The sequence below is a fragment of the Poecile atricapillus genome, chromosome 24 (assembly GCF_030490865.1).
Source record: "Poecile atricapillus isolate bPoeAtr1 chromosome 24, bPoeAtr1.hap1, whole genome shotgun sequence".
Taxonomy (NCBI): domain Eukaryota; kingdom Metazoa; phylum Chordata; class Aves; order Passeriformes; family Paridae; genus Poecile; species Poecile atricapillus.
This window is the reverse complement of record NC_081272.1, coordinates 2300679-2317769: the sequence shown is the minus strand read 5'-3', so window position 1 is coordinate 2317769 and position 17091 is coordinate 2300679.

The window sequence follows — 17091 nt, the reverse complement described above, 5'->3', positions numbered from 1 at the left end:
GAGAGTTTATATACTCATATAAACCAGTATCTCCTCCACTGTTGGTACTTTTCAGAGTTAGAAATTCATCTTGTTTCTGTGTTCTGGTGCTACTAACAAACAGGTAACAATTTAGGATTGCCCTCTGTTATTCCTGACTTTAAAATATTGCTATTATTTGGGAAGTCTGAAATTGAAACATTTTCTTTTCTACAGATACCTTAATAATTTTGTATTATTATTGTCTTATTATTTTATGTATTAGTTTATTATGTATAGTTTAACATAGCTGAACAGCAGCTGTATTCTTCCCTTAACAATATCATCCCACCCATAAGTGTTTCAAAAAGCAGCCAAGACAAGAAAATCCAACAATGACAATGTTTAGCCACAGGCAAAAAAATTAAACCTATCATTAAATAATAAAATGAATATTTAATCCAAACATCTGGATTTAGGAAAGAAGAAATTACCAAGTCAATTATGAAAAAAAAAACAATTTGTAATCTGTTTACCTGTTGAAGTTGTGACATTTTAACATTCTGAGGACTTGAAATGACTGCATTCCTACAAAAATGAAAGTGTTTGGCTATATCAGATGTACCCAAGAGGTTTTTTATTTTGGTTGAAGCAGAAAATCAGCAAAGCAGCAAACACCTTTGTGCTACAGGGACAGTGCAATACTGAACACTTGCATCCTGTAATTCCATATGTTCCCAGCAAACACTAAACAAATATTTTGGATAATTTTATTCCAAAAGAAAGCTTACTTTCCATTTGTGTTGCTTCCCTATAGCAACAGATTAGAAAATTAAAAACCTACATGATATGATCTTCAAAGTTGGTGATAAATCTCAAATAATCAGTAAAATTACAAAGAGAAAAAAGATGAACAAAATGTTTTGATAATAAATCCAAAACTATATAAGATTTAAACCAGATTTTAGAAAGAAAAAAATTCTAGAGGTTAGGCAAGTTATTTATTTTGCCTTTGGTTTGCTTGTATTTTTGCTGTAAAATTAGGTTTGTTACCTTTGTGTTGCCATAAATACAGACCAAGTAAGTGTCATTGTGTAGCAGATCCATAACAATGCAGAAATGCCAGAAAGTTTGATTCTACCAAACCCTTTAATTTACACTCATAGAACAATTCAAACTTAATTTTTACACTGGCTTCTTTGAAAAATATACTTCAAAACCATGGCAAGCTCTGCTGCAATCAGACTGATGAACATTTGAGCCCTCAGAATTCCAATCTTCTTTTTTGAGTAAAAGTGTGAGCATCAAGCACAAATGTTAAGCTTTAACTTTAAAGAACCACACAGAACAACAATCTATTCAATTCTTCATTTTGTGAAGAGGAATGAGAAGAAACCAGTGATAGCAAAGGCTTATCAGAGGGAAATGCCACCAATAAAACTGAGTATAAAGAAAAAGCCTTTCCTTGTCACAATTGGCATTTGACATTACCACAACCATATTCAAACACATTAATAACCCCACGTGTATTTTGTAGAGAAGCTATTCTAAAATACAGTTTGAAGATGCTTAAAGCTGGAGTAAATGAATGGCCACCAATGGGATCATGGTGAATTTGGGAGCCTTTACCTCCAACACTGCAATGGTGAGGCTCTTCCAGCTCCACTCAGCCTCAGATTTCCTTCCTGACAGGAGCAGCAGCAGAGATTTTAACAGCACAAAATAGCAAGAGAACTGGAAGAGAAAGATGGAAGCTCACCAAGCCTTCCTGCAGACAAACTCTATTATGGCTGAATCCATTCTGATTTCCTCTTTTCCTTCCTGAAATCCTCTCATTTCCTGTGTCAATCACAGTGAACAACCTGTGCATGAAGACTATCTGATCACTTCAAAAAAACCCATGTGAACTGATTCAATTTTTTAAAACTGAAATTTAAAGCATTGTATTTATCACTGTAAGCATAGTGAGGGTTGTTATGAAAAGATCAAAGATGAAGTTTCTTTCAGTATTTTGTTCATTCTACATCTGATAGCTTTCTATGCAGCCAGGCAATCCAAAATATAGCTAGGGAAAATGTGGAGAGGGGTTCAAAATGAAAAAGGAAACAGGAATAAAATTCTACATAGACCTCCTCTACTAAGTAGATTTGATTATATATTAGATATTTTGATTAGATATTTGATAAATGAAAGACCTCACCTTAGAGCTTCACAAAACAGTGCAAAAATAACATCCTCAAAGAACTACTCCAGCATCTGTGGGAATTTGTTGGAGCAGCAATTCTATTCTTTCCTGTGGTCTCGTATGCTAGAGGGAAGAAAGTAGGCAATTATGAATGGATCACAGAATTTCTTTTTCTGTGCATGGTAGGGTAAGTCCTACTTCCTGTTAAATGGAAATGCCTTGGCATCTAATGTTTCCCAACTTCAATTTTATATAGGGTTTGGATAAATGTATTCTGCTTCTACTAATGGAACTTAGAAGAAAATAAAACAAAACAAAAGAAAACCTAGATAGAATTATACTCTTAAATCTTCCCAAACATTGAAGGCTCTTAGTATTATGAAATGAGAACCACAAAAGATTAATGCTATTTGCACCTACTTTCATAGAACAAATAATCTATAATTAGGTAAAGTGATGAAATGAAGATGTTAAGCATGCTACAATAAATTTTCTTACATTCATCTACCTTACAGAATGCAGGACCTAGTTGGTTTGTCTTTGTTCTTTTTAGTAGTATTTTACATTACAAATCATAGTTTCATGCATGGTGTTAAACTCCTACAGATTACTATCTCTGTCAAAACCAACCTATATTTCTACTATAATACTGCAAATCTGAAGGGATAATACCACATTTTAAATTATAAAACATTTTCAAAGATTTTTTCTGCATTTGGAAAGACAAAAAAGTGCAATATTGTTACATGAACATTCAAAAAAGGTGTTAAAAACTCCTACAGATTACTATCTCTGTCAAAACCAACCTATATTTCTACTACAATACTGCAAATCTGAAGGTGTAATAACACATTTTAAATTGCAAAACATTTCTAAACATTTTTTCTGCATTTGGAAAGACAAAAAAGTGCAACATTGTTACATGAACATTCAAAATTTCAATACAGAAAGTAATGCAATATTTCTTCTTTCCCAACAGACAGAAGACAGATTAATTAGATAGAGATATGTCAGTATGCTGGTCTACACCCTTTCACTCAGCTGCAATAGGTGAAATCATCTCACTGTCTATGGATCTCTACACTACCACTGGAAAAAGAAAAAAAAACAAACCCTGCAGTTAAGAAAATGACTGGCTAATAATATATTTAAAACCCCACCTGACATGATAAATGAAAAAGAATAAATGTATACAGCTAGTGAAACTTCCAGGGAACAGGGGGAGACTTCAACACTTTTGCTGACAGTGACTTTACTGTCAGTGGCCTGTCTCTCTCGGAGGCAGCTGTCAATCACAGCCCATCCTTGTGTCCCAGAGGAGTTCATTGTGCCTGCAGACAGCTGTGGAATAACTGCTCCTGGGCGTCAGAGCGGCAGATGGAGTGGATCTGTCAATCATTGTCACTAATTATTAACTTCTGTCACTCAGAGCAAGGCAACATATCTCTGCCTGATCCTCTGTGATTTGATCTGCTACGCCACCTCCGAGCCAGGCAGTTCAACCTTTCATTATGTGGCACACACGGTGCTCCTGTGGGTCAGATCCTCCAGCAGGATCCTGCTCCAGCCCCACAGCATTGCAGAGAGGAGCTGGCACCAAGGACACGCTCCGGCTTCAAATGCGGCGCTCACTCCTTCTCTGTAAACGTTTGGAAAACTAGAAATAGCAGTGTTGTAAGTTTGAAGAAAAGGGAGGAAAAATTATCTACATCTAAGCCAAGTAACTCAGATTTGTACATGATAAACTGCCCCCATAATTTAGTAAAATGTTAATTTTCTTATCTCAAAAGATTTACCCTTAAAAGAGTCACCTGCTTGTAATGGCAATAATTTATAACTACTAATAAATTTAAAGGAGGTAGGACAGACAATAAAGATCATCCCCTCCTTTTTCATTGGCTAAAAAAATTACAAGAGATTATAAGCAGTGATTTCTGATTGATCTTATGTTTATCTGCTTTTTCTCTCTTGGAATCATGGGCACTTTTATTAAAGTTCAAAGCAACAACCTTGGCCATACTCACTAAAGAAAAAGGATCAATAACTGAAATATATCACTGAAGGAAAAGCATATTCTGTCTTTCTTCACATTTTCAAGTAAGCACTTGATATAGCTCTAGAAATTCTACTTAGCCAAACCCAATGCAGTATCCCAAGGTTCATCAATAACATTTATTATACAGAGTTTATGATATAAAATAAATCATAATATTTTCAGTACTTGGAATTCCATAAGTCCAAGAGGCTTCAGACACTTTTTATAAAAGTATAAGGCTTCACAATTTTTCTTCAAGCACTTCTGCTTTGGGAAAAAGTCTTATGCACAAAACTATTGAAATAAACAGACCTCTCTGCACCTTAAATTCTCTCTCTCCATTGTTTATTGTATTGGTGAAGTCGTTTATAATAAAGAGATGCACTCAGGCATAAAAAGTGGTGTGGGTTTTTTAAGAAGTACCACTGTTATATTCTATTTTATTGTATTCTAATACAAAAAACTGTAAAACTGTGGATATCAAAAAGGGATTGATACAGGTACAGGAATGGGGACACTGAGGGAAGAACTCCAATTAAAGTTTCCATTGCAGTGTTGTGGAAAAATGGATGAAGGCAGTACCTGGGTGCATGTAAGAGCAGAGAAAACAAGAGGAAACTATTCTGTTATTGCAGATTGCATCAATAAATCAAAACAAATGGAACAAAAATAGGTTTTCCTATTTAAAAGGACCAACAAAGTATTACAGAAATAACATCACCGTTACAAGAGACTTGGAGAATTCAGTGCTTTATGAAAAAACTTAGAGAATTAATTTCATCATGGGCAAGGATCGTCATGAAAAGGGAAGGGAAGGGAAGGGAAGGGAAGGGAAGGGAAGGGAAGGGAAGGGAAGGGAAGGGAAGGGAAGGGAAGGGAAGGGAAGGGAAGGGAAGGGAAGGGAAGGGAAGGGAAGGGAAGGGAAGGGAAGGGAAGGGAAGGGAAGGGAAGGGAAGGGAAGGGAAGGGAAGGGAAGGGAAGGGAAGGGAAGGGAAGGGAAGGGAAGGGAAGGGAAGGGAAGGGAAGGGAAGGGAAGGGAAGGGAAGGGAAGGGAAGGGAAGGAAGAAAAAAGAAAAGAAAAGAAAAGAAAAGAAAAGAAAAGAAAAGAAAAGAAAAGAAAAGAAAAGAAAAGAAAAGAAAAGAAAAGAAAAGAAAAGAAAAGAAAAGAAAAGAAAAGAAAAGAAAAGAAAAGAAAAGAAAAGAAAAGAAAAGAAAAGAGAGGAGAGGAGAGGAGAGGAGAGGAGAGGAGAGGAGAGGAGAGGAGAGGAGAGGAGAGGAGAGGAGAGGAGAGGAGAGGAGAGGAGAGGAGAGGAGAGGAGAGGAGAGGAGAGGAGAGGAGAGGAGAGGAGAGGAGAGGAGAGGAGAGGAGAGGAGAGGAGAGGAGAGGAGAGGAGAGGAGAGGAGAGGAGAGGAGAGGAGAGGAGAGAAGAGAAGAGAAGAGAAGAGAAGAGAAGAGAAGAGAAGAGAAGAGAAGAGAAGAGAAGAGAAGAGAAGAGAAGAGAAGAGAAGAGAAGAGAAGAGAAGAAAAGAAAAGAAAAGAAAAGAAAAGAAAAGAAAAGAAAAGAAAAGAAAAGAAAAGAAAAGAAAAGAAAAGAAAAGAAAAGAAAAGAAAAGAAAAGAAAAGAAAAGAAAAGAAAAGAAAAGAAAAGAAAAGAAAAGAAAAGAAAATGCCAAACCTTTTGCAGGCTTTTGAAGCCTGGTCTGAAAAGAGGAGACAGGACTACGTGTGTAGGAATTAGGGTGAAAACACAAATGTCCTGCATCAGCACTTTTTAATAGTGCAGGTGATCCATTTTCAGCAGTGCATTATCCATAATCTCTTGGTACTTTGGAGCATTTTCCTTTCCAGACAACCCAATTTAGCTGAGTACAGGGCACATTTCAAAAGTTAATGGGTTCAAAAAGGCATTAATGTGTAAGTGTGTATATTACAGTATAAGTGTGTCCCATTTCCAATGTTATCTGTCTTGAAGTCTCCTAAAATGTTAAACTTAGAGGTTTTAAAAATTCAAGTAGTTCAGAATTGCTAAGATTTTGTTCTCATCTAAAATTCTATTAACTCTTTTGCACAATAACTCTTAGCCTGACTATATCTTAATAATTAGCTATGCCAGTTTAAAAAAAACCCACAACAACAAAAAACCAAACAACTAACCAAGAAAGTTTAAATCTTAAAGATTTTTCCATACCAAAGGATAGAGATCCTAACCAGCCCCAGGTTTAGTGCTTCTCTATCTCCCAACAAAAAAAAAAATAAAAAACAACCAGCGAGAAAACAACAAAAAATAGATTTATTTACATATTTACTTTTAAACAGTCATTGCTGGCCTGGTCAGTCTCTTGAAGATCCTTCTCCATTTTTCTCAGAATACTTCTGACTCAAAACCAAATCAAAATTCAAATTGGTAAACAAAATAATAACAAGGAAAATCTGAAAAGGGGAACCATTATTGGAAATGACATAGCAAACTGATATTCCAGATTTATTTACTCACACAAGCCCATTGAAAAGAACATACATTTCAGTGCCTCTAATTATAGGGACTTTTGATAATGTAGAGTTTTCTTTGGAAAACAGGAACAAAAAGAGACCATGAGACTATTTCTCTTTCTTGTTGTTTAGACCCTGACCATCTGTTGTCATTACAGGTCAAAGAACATTTAATTTCCTTTCATTACCTTTGACAACAAGAATCACTAACAGAATTTTAGTTGAAGAAACTTTTATAAAATATTACAAATCAAATAAATTGCATCTGAACCTCAAAATGCAACACAGTGGAAAACACAATAGTTCTTTATTTTATCAGCTGTCTGGTCATATATAAATCTTCTATAACTAAAACCAAAAGTATTGAGAGTGCTATTTATCCAGAGTTAGCAAAAGGAATTATTTGACAGCTGAAAATGAAAAATCACTAATAAGCATTACAGAGTATTGCAGAGTTTAAACAATGTGATTAAGGAAACTTTTGCAATAATAAGGAGTGTATGTGATTCTATTTTACCTTGCTAAAAAAATTCCTCTGGGATTTCTTACTCTGTTATACAATAACTAAACTGGAGTATTATGTTAAACAAGCCTCACATTCTACCTGTATTCAATATATTTTTAAAACTAAGAAATAAAGTTCTTTCAACGTATTGCCCTTCACTAAAGCATCCATATTTTCTCTCAAATTATTTGCCCAAAGCAGCAAGTAGAGCTGCTTTGAAGGAAAGTCTAAAAGCTCTAACTAATGCTTTGGCCACTTAGATGTTTAGGACATGCACTGTAAACCCATTTAAAACATCTTATACAAATCTATTTTTAAGAGATGAAATTAGAAATTCTTCAGAAAGATTGAGTAGAAATTCTAGGGAGGAAATACAGAGAAGAGATGGTGGGAAATAAAACATTTACCATTATCTCCTGCTGAGAGAAGCCAGTAACAAAACCAAACCAAAAGAAACAAACAGATCCTGCAGTGTAATTCTTCATTAAAAACCCAAAAATTGAAAGAACAGCAGCACAGACAGTAACTATATTGTCTATACTATTCTTTTCATGTTTAGAGAATTAAAACAAATACAAACAGAAATCAATGAAGAAGAATAAGAAGAGCAAAATTTGTCACTTATGTGCTGTGGTCAGCAGTGATTAGAGTCCATCAAGTCACCAAAACATTATCAAGATACAGAAATGAGATCAGATGTCTGTCACCAAAATGCAAGACTCCACAAGAGCCTCACATCATCTGGAAAACACTGTACTTGATGCTGTGTTCCTAAGTTATACTGAATTACAGTTTGTATTTGCATTCAGGATAGTTCTCAAACTGCATTTTTATTCCTTAATTAAGTTTACTGAGGGCATTATTTGAAACTATTCACTGATGGACAAAATATTCCAGTAACTGCTGTTACCTGGTGCTATCAATGTGTCATTTGAACCAGCAGCTCCACTACATCCAAAGCAGAGACAATTACTTAAAGTATTTAAAGTCAAAATCCTGAAATTTAAAGTTTTCTATACATTTCTTCAGTTTTTGTATTGAAATCTGCAAATCATTGGCAAGTATTCTGGCCATGCACCTTGCAATTTCTACTTAGCACTCAGTCCAGATACACAAATACTTTCTAGACACTGCTCTGGTAAGTTACCATTCAAAGCACACACAGAAATAATGTTTTCCAAACTCCAAACAATTAAATGATTACCCAATACTATTTTAAATACTCAAAGTTCAAAATTGTATGCCTCTGAATCAGCATTTGCTGAATTGCAGACCATGTGGTTCCACAGAGTTAGAAAGCAATGATGCAAATTCACAAAAATGCATCCAAATCTAGCTGTTGATTTTGTTCAGATTTTAAACCTAGCCACAAGCAGGTTAAACTCATAGTTCTGTAAAACTGCTCTTTATGTTGAGTAGGTTGTCACAGGAACATGAGTATGAAAGTTTATCCTACATTTCCAATTAATTTCAGTTTATCCTATATTTCAAATTTACACAGGCAAACCAAAGTCTCCCACACTCTCTCCTTTACAGTCTCTGGTTTAATCACATTTTAACTTCCAGTGCTGTTCTTCAAACCATTCCTGGATTCAGTGTATTTCAAATACAACCAAAAAAAAAAAATGAGAGAGGAAAAGCATAAGTCTTGACCACTTGGTTTAGAAAACAATAAACTCAGTCTTGACAGTTTGTGTTTCCAAGCCAGACAATTAAAAATGGTGGGAACCCATAACTGTTGTTCCTAGCATCAGTGAGTTGTATTGGTTTGGTTGTGTACACAAAGAACCACATGTTCTTCTCTCAGATCTTCAGAAAAAGGAAATACAGAACTCATAAAAGAACTATTCAGCAATAAATTTATAAGTGGGGTGCCCTGGTTCCCAAATGCTCCACTCAGCTCTGAGTTCCCTGTGTATCAAAATTTCCACTGGCCCCTTGAATTCCACAGTGCACTTGAATTCCTGCCTATCACTAATGGGTATAAGTGAACCTTCTCCTTGCTGTATTCTGCACAAAAAAACCCCCAAAAACATTAGGCTGCCTCAGCTGCTTAATGAAGCCAGCCACCGAAATCCTTAACAAAGTGGAATCTTAAGCCCATCATTTTCTTTGGTATTCTCTCTTTGCTGTTTAAAGCAATTTGGTAAACAGGCTGCTGCAGAGCCCAGTTCTGGTCAGTGGGCATTTTTTTTTTCTATGGTACAATGAACATGAGATATTTAAGATTGGACTCCCCATGTCAATGTAAATGCAAAGGCTTTCCAGTAGAATTATTGGGGAAAGCACAGGGTATATACTGTGCCACAAAACATATGAGAACCACAATGCTGAAATAGCAGCCTACTGTGAACCCACCTTTTCTGGCTTTCTCAGGCTTCAGTCTTCCCTTCCTGAAGGCCTCCCATGCTTTCATTTAACATCAGATATTTTTCTCTTTATAAACAGTTACAAATTCAGATACCTGGCTAAAAAGGCACAACATGGCAAAGACCATGAAGAAGCTGGAACTGTTCAAACTTCAAGATGATTTTAGACATTGCAATAGAGAGTCTGAAGCGTTATTAAGTGACCAAGGATGAATACCTTTATCATGACAAAAGAAGAGTTGTGTGGCAGTCACATTATGTGAGGATGCTGAAACAATCAGAAACAGAAATGAGCACAAGGTAGAAAATTTTTAGAATTAGGCTAATACTATAATTCCTGTGCTGTCACTATAATGATGGAGAGAAGCACCAGAAGAATATTCATTCTAGTAATGCCTTTCCTAGGCTAATAGAAAAATATTATTCTAATGTTGAAAATGAACATCCTGCCCTGTCCAAATCAGAGAAATAATTTATAAAATAAAATGTCATATTTGCAGCAGTTCCAGAGGGACATTTTCTTATTCCTCAGAGAACTGAAGCTGGTAAAAATGATAATAATTTTTATTATTGCAACAACAACAACAACATTTCATACTCAATAAGCAGGGATGCTTTGTGCTCTCACAGAAATGCACGGAACCCGATAGTCCTAATGTTTGATTCTGAATATGTCTGTCAGGAAACAAACGCGAGCCTTCAGCAGCCGTGGCTGCCTGATTAGTTTCACAGTCACTCCAACGAGCTATCAGCTTCCCAGCGTGAAGTTCTCCTGCATCACTGCTCCAAGCCTTTAGGCAAAGGATTCTAATAATGAGTCACAGTGCCGTGACTGAGGCCACACTTCTGCTCTGGTGAGCTGCTTGCTGAGAGGGACTGCATACTCCCTCATTATCATTTTACAGTGCTTCTTTTTTTATTATTATTTATTTTTATTTATTCTTTTGTATTCCTGTTCCTTCCTCCAAATGCTTGGTGCATTGCAGTGAGAGTTCTAAGTGCTACCACCAGGACAGAAGCCATATGCTCATGTTTAATAACCTTCTGGTGTGAGGTAGTCACACAACTTTAGGCAGAGGATTATGTGGAAGAAAAAGTTAAGATACAGTCTCCTAGCACATCCTAATAAACAGATGTAGAAATCCTCCTTCCAACCAACAGAGGTTACAGCCTCTGTTACTTTGTACATTTCTTTTTTTGTTAATGGAATTGTGCAGAATTAAAAATAAAACAAAAAAGGGTGACTCACTTATTTAAGCTGCACCTTAGCAGCTAGGATAAAAACTAGATTTTTTTTTATCCCCCTGCCTATTTTCTTATGCACCGTTGGAACAGGAATTCCTTTAGAATTTGATGTATGTTACTGAAACCAAAATGTGGTTGTATCAGTTATATCTCACACACAGAGTGCTACCAATTTTCCATTTATTAATAATTTGGCAGCATCAACTCAACAAACCTTACGGACAAAACTGACACCAGACTTTAAATATTTCATGCTATTATGCCACTCTAATAAAATGTCCCACTATTTCAGGAAATATCTGGATTACATGTAGAATCATGTGGTGATGATAATATTTTCATCATTCTTCATGTAATTAAAAACCTCTTGTTATTTTAATGTTCTTTACATAAGATCTAGATTTACTTGAGTGCTAGCACACTTTATAATTACTTTTCAAAACAGGAAAAATGACAATAAAAAATGAAATATTTACAATATGCACATACAGTTCTGATTGACTGAATCCCCAAGCAAACCAGGAAATAAAGAAATTATTTTAGAGCAGATAGTAAAGGGATAACATGACTAGACTACCATAGAGGAATGTAGATATTCCATCTACATGTTTAAAACTAAACAGAAAGAAGAGCTACCACCAATCTTCTACAGAGCTACATATTTATATATATATATATATATATATGTATGTATGTATGTATTTGTATATATACACTTTATCATTCCAGTATCAGATATTAAAAAGGAAATTCAGTGAGAGTAAAAGGTGGGAACTTCAAAAAAAGTGCAGTAAACTTTTCCTACTTTATCAAGAGTAACACATAGCAGCTTCTGTACAGGATTAAAAGGAGGGAATAATGCAAAAGCTGGAAAAGATGTGATCAGCTTGGGATGTCTTCCCATATATGTGAGAGAATGTTGGTCTGAAAGGTGCACAGCTGGACCATGAAATTCCAAGCTTCATTTAAATTCACACTGTCCTTATGGTATTTTCAATTAAGTTTGGAGAAAAGGATATGGTCTTGCTTATCTCTTGGCATTTTGAACAAGCAGGTTCTGCAAAAGGCAGAAAAAAAGTGAAAGAATGTGAACAGAGAGAAATGATTGCCCAACTTTTGACTGAAGGACTTGGCTGCAGACACAGAAGTAAAAAACTCACCTTTTGAAAGGAAACATTTTTTCCAAAGACAAGACCTCTTCCAACAACTTTTACATTCATTTACTTTTGACGTATTTGAGGGATCGTCCTCTCTTCAAACCCTGCTGCTTTCACTGTCACTACACCTGGTGACCATTCTCACACACACAGCTGCTCAATGAATAAACCTTCAACGTTCTCCTGCTCCTTGAGTTTTCTGATTTATTTTCTTTTATAATAATCTTCTCAGGTTAGCAAGCATTTCTGAAAGTCAAAACAAATGCAGGTTTTGAAGTTTTTTAATAATATTACCAAAAAGCTAATAATTTAATGAAGTCAAATGGAAACCTCGTGATATTTCCTTCTTAACTTCAAAAGATTCTTATTTGACTTTTGATTTTTTTTAAACTGAACTGACCAACCAACTGTGTTTTCCAGCCTAGTTTATTCTGTAATTCCGTATGCAGGAGAGGCAGATTAAGGCAGTCACTTCCTAATCCAAGCTGCTATCAGCCTGTGCTAATTGTCACTTATGAAAACTGACATCATTCTTTGTGACAGCAGAAGGATGCTTAATAATCTTATGATCAGAAGCGTTAATTTATAAGGGAGTCTTTTCCAGCAAGCAATTATTTTAATCAATGCTAAATCAGGTAAATTATCATCCCTTAATAATTGTCTTTAACAGCAATTGACTGGAGAGTTTCTAAACATCCTCAGATCAGTCAAAAGGAGGGCACTCCCTGCTCAGTGATGAGAAAATTCCACTTTCGGTAGTTCAGAAGCAGGGAAAAATATATATGTAAAGACATTTAGAAATAAAAGAAACACAGTGAAAAGTTAATGTCTTCATCACTGCTAGAGGTTAGGTTTTCTCTTTTTTTTCCTTTCTTTCTCTCAGGGAATTTTCTCCCATTTGTTGCCTCAGAGATGGTGATGGGGACACTTAAGAGAGACAAAAGAAGTGGCCAAGGAGGGGAGGCTGCAGCTGGCTCCGGTCTCTTGGCTCGGGGCTTTCTCTGGTGAAATGCGGAGATCCCGGGGATTCTGCCTCATTTCTCTCGCTCTCCGAACCGGAGGAGGAGGAGGAAGACGAGGATGAAGAGGAGGAGGAGGCGGTGCTGGTGCTGCTGCGGGGAGAATTCGCTGCCAGCGAGGAGTTCCGTCCTTTCTGCTCCTCCTTGCTGCGGGTGAGGCTTTGAACACCTGAAGAGCCGATGTGATGTGTCTGGGAGGGACCCTCACGGCCTGCCCGGGTGCCTCGGGGGAGGGGAGAGCTGCTGCATTCCCTGTTAATGGCATGTCCTGCCATTGCCCAAATTGATGCTTTGGTCCCTTCAATACCCTCTAAACCCACGCTGTCAATCCACCCCGAGTCCCCTGTCTGTCCTATCTTACACCCACCACATGCTTGGAATTCCACCTGGAAAATCCCCTAAATTTCGACGTTTCATTAGTCCATGTGACCCAATTTCCCCTCCTCCCTCCCTCACTGGGTGATGATTTTGTGAACCCGGCCTTTTACCCTCCCCAGGACATCTCTGATTAGGTGATGCTCCCTTTGAACCGCCTCCCTATTCCAGCTGTTGCACACTCGCATTTGCTGTCTTTTGCCCCCAAGATTCCCCAGAGCAATAAATCCTCTGTTATCCCATGCAAAACACCTCCCTCTGGTCCTTGGCTCCTCAGAGCGCAGACTGACAGCCAAAAAAGCCCTGGAGAAGTGGCCAGGTGGCACCTGGGGTCATCCTGCTCCTGGGATGTGACCCACTCCTGGCACGAAGTGATGGAAACGCCATTTAGGGTTCAGTTTTTTCAGAAGTGGATAATACAATAAGATCTCTAATAAGAGTCTACAACGAATACCATTCACATGACTAAAAGAGATGGAAAAAGGCTTTCAGTGAAAGCAGTACATTTGCACATACAGTGGGAGCATTTGACCTAAATAATGAGAAATAACTGCTAAGGCTAAAAAGCAACAACAGTCCAGTCCACCACTGTAGACTGCCCCACTCCCACCCCTGCAGAGAGCATTATCATTCAAAGAGATAAGAATATAGAAGGAAGAGAGTTGTATTTCCCATTGCAAGAGGGGTTTCTGCCTTCCTCGACCTGTCTTTCAAACCAAGACAATCACAATTCAGCAATCTGGGCAATAGATCCATATGCCTCTCTGTCTAGGTCCCATTGTAAATTGATTTTTTACTTACAGGTAATGATGTCAGCTGAGTAGCAAACACTGCACTCGCTCCTTCCCGCACTAAGCATCTTATCTAGCAAAATAAATGAAGGACTTCAAAAACCAAAAATTTTAGGTTTTTTTTTTAACATGGAAGAACTGAAAACCTCAGGAAGTTTTCACTCCACACTGCTGATGGATGATTCAAGATGTGGTTTTATTAAGCTGCTGTTTGGCAATTATATTATCATTTACATAACTTTTCTTGTGCAATAAATTAGCAGCTTTTTGATAGAATGGAAAGTTTATTAGGAAATATTTTCAATTCTCTGAAACAAATTCGTTTCCTATCCAGAAGCAAAAGATATATCAGCTAACAGTGGTTCACAGAAGGTTTTCAATAGTCATATAAGTTTTGTAAATACACAAATGTATAAAAGCTGAGACTAATTAGAGAAACTTTCTCCCTTACAGCTCTACCAGACTCTGTAATATTCTTCCGAAGAGAACAAGACAGCCATCTAGAGGGCATGGAAGATAAAATACCTTCAGATCACGGGAGCACTGAACAACCAATTCACTCACTGCAAGAATGAAATGGATCCACACTACTTTAACCCAGCAGGCAGTTTAAGATTACTCGGTATTTCAACATGAGTCAGTTAATCAATAACCCTGAACCCCGAAAGTGACAGTTCTTTTCCTTTTAAGATGATAGCTTATACAGAAAGAATGGGTTTTTCTAAACCAAAATGATTTTCACTACATGGCACAGATGTGTGAAAAATTAAAAGCACTGATCCATAATTAGGGATACACATGGAAGTTCTGTCTTATTTCTTACCTACAGCATTGGACTCATCATTTTTATCTCTTGTACTGACTCTGGTACAGAAGAAAACAGCACAAGAAGTGGCTAAAGTAGCAGTACCTCCTCACAGTATTGAAAATCAGCATTTATCATCATACTGCCCATCAGTTCACAAATATTAAGTTTGTGAACCTTCATAGGAAGAAAGAGAAGTGTGATTTCCAAGTAAAGCATCTTTGCAATTAGTTATATCTTGATACCTCAGAGAATAGGATAAATATGTTGACTACAGCACAGTGGGAAAGCATTCTGAATAATTCTTACTGTTTACTCCTGGCAATGAGAAAGCTCTAATAGATTGGCTGTTTTGGAGGAGATATAATGAAGAAAAATGTGGAGAAGAAACAAATTCTCAGTTCAGAATTATCAGAACAAAATACAGAGAAAAATATTTCTAGAGTTTTGATTCAGATTAGGGAAAGGGAAGATTGTGGAATGAAACAAATCATTAATCAGTAATGCTTTTCATTCTGTGTAGACCAATCTCCTTTCTGCTAGTTTCATTTTCTAGGTTCCTGATGTATCATAGTGACACTGCAGGCGTCTCTTAAGCCCATTACAGGTACCTGGTTTTGGTTTAATTGCACACAGATAAACCCAGAGAAAATTCTCTTACCTCTCTTGTCATTTCCACAATATGGAGTAAAGGCCTTGAGCTGCCACTCAAGAACTGGGGGAGTGGAGGAATATTTAATTCTGCTGTATACTGGTTTAGGAAAACATCTGCAGAAGGCTATTCACACTGGGGTACTTAATCCCCTGGATTTCTGGATGAACCTGAGGCATTTCACACCATTCCTTAATGACACCAGCAAGAAAAAGTCTTTGAATTAAACCAAAAAGAGTTCTTTAGAAGATTCTTTACACTGGTCCTCTAATTATGACATCTTCCCTGGTTTTGCAAGTTTCAACTAGCTTTTTTCATCACTGATATAGCTATAAAAAGTAAAACACCTCCTCCAGACAAAAGTTTAAAATTTTATTATTAATTTTTATTGGGAAGAAGTTGAACTCCCTCAGGAACCATAAAAGTTGGGGTTTGGATCTATCAGCCAGTGGTGGGTTGCTACAGAGTCACTCAACAATCTGATAAAGTGTGTACTTGTACTAGGACGACAAGATAGATATTCCCCATGAATAGTTTTTAAAAATAAATTCATTCATTTTAAATGGTATTCTTTTAGAGGTTCCTCTGTTGTTCTGGTTTTGCCATTGGTTATTTTTTTCCTTGATCTTTTATCAGTCTTTGAACAGTAGTTTAAAAATAGTGTACCATGAACTGAAATGGCAAGCTCAGACCAAGACAGTGTCACAATAATTGTCTGTTTAACATTTAGATCATCCTGCAATGGGATCAAAACCCATCTTCTCATCACTCAGTAGCTCCAAATTGTAATATAACCTTTGCTCTACACAGTGTCATTTTTCAAGAGCCACTAATGTCAGTATTTATATCAAATAGTATATATAGAAAATGTATCAAAGGATACATGTGTATGTGGAGAAATGAAATTTTCCCTTGCTTTCAATGGAAACCAAAATTATCAATATTTCAAAACACTTGCAATTGATAGGCTCATAAATGCAAATATTTCCTCTTTGACTTTCTCTTACAGATTTCAGATAAAGCATAATCAGCAGCCTGAAAAATACCCGAGGGTGGGGAATTTCAAAATAAAAACTTCATTGTAAAAAACAAAGTAAAGAAATGTGTGGACAGACTGGAAGAAAAAAGCTTCTCTTTTATTTGCCCCTAAGTGACATAAAAACAGGGAATTAACATAATTCCCTTTATCTTTGTTATGTCATAGGGTAAAAGGTTTTTAAAACAGATTGTTAGGTAATTACAGATTTAACCATATATTATGAGACAGCAATTTTCATTTCCCATGACTCTCTTCAGCCTCTTGTTGACTGGGGTCTGTCCAGACACCGCTGTTACCCCTCCCAGCCACAAAATCCGAACCTTCCTTGGTTTCACAGAGTTGGTGACTGCCCCAAATCAATTTTGTCACGGTCTTGCTGCAGGGTCTCTGCCTTCGAGGGAGCTGACATCTCCTCCAACTTTACCATCACAAGCAAACTTAATCAGTATCCCTTGAAGTTCAGCT